This window comes from Erigeron canadensis, chromosome 8 (genome assembly GCF_010389155.1).
Source record: "Erigeron canadensis isolate Cc75 chromosome 8, C_canadensis_v1, whole genome shotgun sequence".
Classification (NCBI taxonomy): Eukaryota; Viridiplantae; Streptophyta; class Magnoliopsida; order Asterales; family Asteraceae; genus Erigeron; species Erigeron canadensis.
In genome coordinates, this window is record NC_057768.1 from 9,143,163 (window position 1) to 9,149,450 (window position 6,288).

Sequence of the window (6,288 nt, forward strand, 5' to 3'; positions counted from 1 at the left end):
GCCCTGCTTAGGATCACCAATAACTTGGTGAGCAGGATGGCTTGAAGTCCATTTAAGGGATGGGACACTTGATGAACCTAGAGTGGCAGCGGAAGACATTTGTGTGGGATCAGCAGGAGAAGGATAAGAGGAGAGATCAATGGTTATTGATGGTTCAACAAGATTTGATCAGTGGAGCCATTTAACTGATTTGAGTTATCAATAATAATGGGGTCATCAGCAGACTCCATGTCTTCAGCGTTAGCTGAAGCATCATGAAACTCATCATCAGTAGAGTCATCAACTTGCACATCATCAGCCAGTGATCTAGGTTTGGCTGAAGCAGCATGGATTGACCTTAAGATAGGCTCAACTGGCTCAATCGTATAGATATGAGCAGCAACTTGCTCCAGCTCAGGATCTGCTGATCTGTCCTCAGTGAGTTGCTGATCAAGAGCAGGTGAGCAAGAAGCATCAACAAATGAGTCAGCATCCTCCGTAGGAGGATTAGTGAACTCATTGAAGATCTCTTCAGTAGAAGATGGCTGGATATCTTTAAGAGTAGATGAGCTTTCATCAAAAGTGACATGAATGGATTCATCCACTTTTTGAAGTCGAGTATTAAATACTCTAAAAGCTTTGCTAATGGCAGAATATTCAACAAAGTAACCATCATCAGCTTTAGGATCAAATTTGCCTAGATGATCCTTATTATTAAGAATAAACACAGGACAACCAAATACATGGAAGTATTTGATTTGAGGTTTCTTTCCTCTCAACACTTCATATGTTGTCTTGTCATGTCTTTTAACAATGAGACAGCGGTTTTGAGTGTGACAAGCAGTGTTGACTGCTTCAGCCCAAAACCTACTGGGAAGAAAGGACTCACTAAGCATTGTACATGCTGCCTCAATAAGAGTTCTATTTCTCCTTTCAGCAACACCATTTTGCTTAGGAGTTCTAGTAGAAGAGACCTTTTGTGAGATCCCTTGATCTACACAAAAAGATTCAAGAGTGTGATTTCTAAACTCAGTGACATGATCACTTCTGAGTTCTTTAACCCTTATGCTGTTGAGATTTTCCATTTTCTTAATGAATTTGATAATTTCATCAGCATCATCACTCTTAGAATTAAGAAAGATTGTCCAAGTATATCGTGAATATTCATCCACAATTACTAAAGTGTATCTACTACCCTTTAGACTTTGGACATTCACTGGACCAAAAAGGTCCATGTAAAGAAGATGAAAGCAACCCTTAACAGAATTTGCTTGTTTTGTTTTGAAGGTAGCTCTATGGCATTTGCCTTTTTCACAAGCACCACAAAGTCTATCTTTTTCAAAGGAAAGAGGAGGAAGGCCACGAACAAGATTCCTTTTGGCCAGTGAGTTTACGGTTTTAAAGTTCACATGCGACATACGCTTGTGCCATAACCAATTTAACTCGGATGCTGACTTAGCAAAGAAACAAGTCTCACTATCAGTCTTGATAACTGTGAAGTCTACAAGATATACATCTCGTTTTCTTGGTGCTACCAAGACGACTTCCTTGTTGATGTTTACAATAGTGCCTTGATGTTTATCAAGGATTACTTTGTAGTCAGCATCACATAGTTGACTTATGCTGATGAGATTATGCTTTAATCTATTTACATAAGCAACTTTAGAGAATTTTATGAGGCCATTATAAAGAAGACCATACCCTTCAGTTTGTCCAGTGGAGTTATCACCAAACACTACTGTAGGACCAGGTGCCTCTATATAGTTATCCAGCAGGGACTTAGAGCCAGTCATGTGTTTTGAACAACTGCTGTCCAAATACCACACTCCTTTTCCCAGCGAGCCCTTTTTAACAGTGACGTTTACCCACTGACTCGGGGAGACTTCATCCTTTGTCAGAGCATCACTGTCAGCAAGTGCCATAAGGCACATGGCATCAACATAATTGTCATCATCAGAAATATCTGAGTCAGCCTAATCATGTTCTTCAGCAACAAGTCCTTTTGCTTGTACTTTGGCATCCTTTGTTTCAGCCACCTTAGCCTTCAGCTGATAGTATTTGTTCCTGTACTCATCAGCAGATTTAGAAGGGTTAGGTTTAGGAGCTGCAGGAGTGGGAGTAGAGACTTTGCACTCCTTCTGGTAGTGGCCTTTTCTGCCACACCTCCAGCACTCTTCCTGTGTTTTATCAACAGGAGGTTTGAGGGGAGCAACCGTTTTGCGATTGTTCCACCTTCTGGAGTATTTTCTACCAACAACAAGGGAAAAGCCCATAAAGTCATTAAACAAGTCTTGTTTTTCTTCATCATCCAGCTCATCAATGAGAGTTTGAATAGGTGCTGGAAGATTTGGAATACTGGAACCATCATAGAGATCGATGGGCTCAGTAGAAACAAGAGCTATAGGGTCAGAAATAGGATGAGAGGATATGCTGGCAGAGGAAGAAGAAGAAGGACCAGCATGTCTTTTGGCATCATCAGAGGCTCGAATATTTTGAGCCAATGCTCTTTCTTCAAATTGAAGAGTGCCAAAAAGTTCTTCAAGATCAAAATCTTGGATTTTCTTCGTTGTACGAAGAGTTTGTCTTAAGTTTTGCCACTTAAGAGGAAGAGAGTCGATGAATTTAGGACATACTTCAAAATTATCATGAGTAATGCCAACATTTGTCATATCATTGAGCAACCCTTTAAATCGAGTATAGGTGCTCTCAAGACTTTTATTAGGAAGAGAGAAGAAGTTTTCATAAGCTCGTTTCAAATGAATTTTCTTGATATTAATGAGGTTAGCAGATCCCTCATAGGTGCTGACCAGTCTATCCCATACTTTCTTTGAAGAGGGATACTTGATGACTAGCTTCATGATTTCAGTGGGAAGAGTGACGATAATCATGTTTTTCAACCTAGCATCAAGATTTACCAGCTTTCTTTCTTCATTTGTCCATTGAACCTCTGGTTTAACCAGGTCAGTGACTATCTCAGGAGCTTCAGGTGTAGCTCCTGGAGTCCTTTGGACATACATCGGTACGTATAGACCCTCAGTTAATATGGTCATTAAATAGGGTTCCACACCAGAGATGTGAAGAAGCATCCTCTCCTTCCAAGATCCAAAATCCTTGGGCTCGAATTTAGGAGGTGTCGACACGTAGCCAAAGTCACGTGTGTTCACAAGGCTGGGAACAGAAGACATGTTCTTGTTTTAGAAAAAGAGTTTCAAGAAAGATTAAAGAACAGAAATTTTAAGAGTAAACACAAGGAGGCAAACAGATCTATCTTGTTCCAATGATTTAGGAACCGTGGCTCTGATACCACTTGATGATCCACGAATACACAACTTATGTTATATTTAAATTAGACAAGAAAGTAAATAAGAAGATAAATAACAAGAACAATAACAAGTTCAATTGTAATAAATCAATGCAAGTATAATCATATGTATCATTGATTAAACGATGAATACATGGTTGATCTTTCACACTTGACTTACAAGAATACAAAAGAACAAAGGTAATTGCTAAGTCTAGACACACTAAAAACTTGAACAATTACAAGTGACACACACTTTCAAGGTGACAAAACACACTTGATACAATGCGGCTGTGTTGCTTTATATAGAGGAAGAATTAGGGCAACACAGCCTTCCTTTGATGGTGACAGATGGTGGTTGTCGACGTTCCATTGGCTCCTTGTACTTCCAAGCAAGAGCCCTTGTCTTCTTTACCAAAATGGGTATGAGAGAGAAGACCCAAGCTTTGGTCCCAACATGTACCTTTACCAAGTAAGGTATGTTACAGTTGGAAGAACCACCATGTGACTCTTGTCTTCATATGGTTTGAATATTTCCCGCCATGACGAACATTTGGTCATCATACATCCCGCTGAAGAGAGTCACTGGACTCGCTGAAGACTTGCTGACTATACATGTCAGCGAGTAAGTCTAATCAGCGAATCCAAGACTCAACAAAAGGCTTACAAGGGTCATTAACAATGTGTATGGAAATTTAAGGATATAATTAGTGTTAAAATGAAATAACACAACAATTAACAAAGTTTTTATATATAGTCTAGTCCAACACAACCCATATCACTAGTTACCATCTAACCATAACCCAAAAGACGTTCTCCCGACACTACTCCCCAATAGAATGATTAAAACAGACACCATTGTGGTGTATTATCTTCAAACGACTTCCAACCACCTAATCTTACCCATATTGACTTTAAACAAACATTGCCAACTTCAAATGAAGATTATAATCAATCAAAGAACACTTTGTTAGTTTAAACTTATGTACCAACTCTATATTGATTTGCCAAAGATGAGGGAAATACCAAATGACAGTCCAAGTTCTTCTTTTTCTTCATTTTTTTCTGTTTTTATTCTTTTTTCTTTTTTTTTTGAACTACTTTTACCCTGTCTAATTGGTACCCCCTTTTTACAACTTTGAAATTTGTTGACAAATCATAACTAATACTAATTAGAACAATCTAGACTTTTCCATAATTACGACGAATCGATCCACCCCATCAAAAGGAAACCTACCAACCCAACACAACCAAGACAACCCCAAATCATTCAACTAGCATAGGCAACTAATGATCAACCAAAGATTTCGACTATCGGTATGGTAAGGATAGGTTATATATTTAAGTGGATTTAAACACAAACGAAAAGGCTAGGCTCAACAAGTTTTCTAAGTGTATCTTGCACTAAAAATGAGTGCAAACAAAGGTTAAACAAAGGTAATTCACTAACCAATGCGATTGGCTACTTAAACACATGCATACGAACATGGTTAAACAATGATGACATAACAAATGGGTGAATAAACAAAGAAAAAGGGTTTAATCCTAAATTTACCTCTTTATCATCTAGCAAACTACGGGACCATCAACTAAGACAAGTTCTAGAATCAACGCAATCACCGGCACACTCATATCAAAGAAAGAAATGCGGAAATGGAATAAATTAACCTCAAACTTGCACGTCATAGTTCAAAGCTCTAAAAGAGACTCTTACTTCCGGAAAAATCCAAAAGCCTATGAGAGGGACAAATTTACAAGGCAACTCAACCAAAACCGTAACACCTATCAAATCTATAAATGAATCAAAATATCACATATTTGGGTGTTTTGTGGTAGAGTGTGCTAGTCATGTAATCAATCCTGAATGGATTTGCCTTAATGATCATTCAAAACACATTTCACAATTTAAAACAGTTTTACCAAAGGGAATATAACTCAATTACTTACTAGCATGATTAAATCTTAAATGACAAAGTAATTAAACTATAGGATGTAGATGCAGATTCGTTGTGACAATCGCAACATAGATTTGATTATTGTTTATGTTTTAGGAACTATGTTTGTAATCATTTAAATAATAACTTGTGTTGATATTTAATGATTACGTTTGAACTTCAATATTATATCTGTTTGTGTTTTGTATTTTGTTTGTGTGTTATATATTGTTTTGCAGGTACAAGAACATAGAATCAAGGTTTATAAGTGTCGTAGAACACTTAAACGATGATTGGATGTTATGTACGAGCCAAACGAAGTCAAACAAAGCACCAAAGGGTCGAACCTCGTGCTGACATCATCAGCATGAAGAACTGACCTCGTGTTGACGTCAGCACGAGGTATATCGATTGGTTGCTTAATCGGGCCTAATACGTAATTAAGGCCGATGCCCACATGAACCCAATACCTATTAGTATAATTACAAGACCTAATCTACGGAATTAGGTTAACCGTTTCTAATCTTTTTAGATCTTAGTGATTATACATGAATCAAGGTTATTTGTTCCTTCGTGTGACCTCCTACACGAACCACAAGCCTTGTGCATCTCCTTGGGTTGGTTAATTGCTTATAAATCAGCAAAAGGCAATAGCAATCTAGTTATCTCAAGAGGATTCCGCACTCTTGACATAACGAATCACATCTTATTATGATCCACGCAACAATAGGGCACCTTACAAGTGGTATCAGAGCCCTAAGGTTAATTACCAGAAGGTTTAAGATCGTTTGATTCGCTATTGATTGCAAAATCAATTCGAAATTCGTTCTTTAGTCAAGTTCGTGAGCTTCTTCGTGTCACTTCGTGATTACGTCAGCACGAGGTGTACTTCGTGTTCGTGCTTACGTCATCCAGTGACTTCGTGTTCACTTCGTGCCACGTCTGCACGAATTGCTCTTCGTGCTATGGTTCGTGACAAGTGTACTTCGTGTCTTCCTTCGTGTCACGTGTTACTCGTGTGACTTCGTGACGTACATCGTGTCACGTGAACTTCGTGTAAGCTCGTTTGCCTTC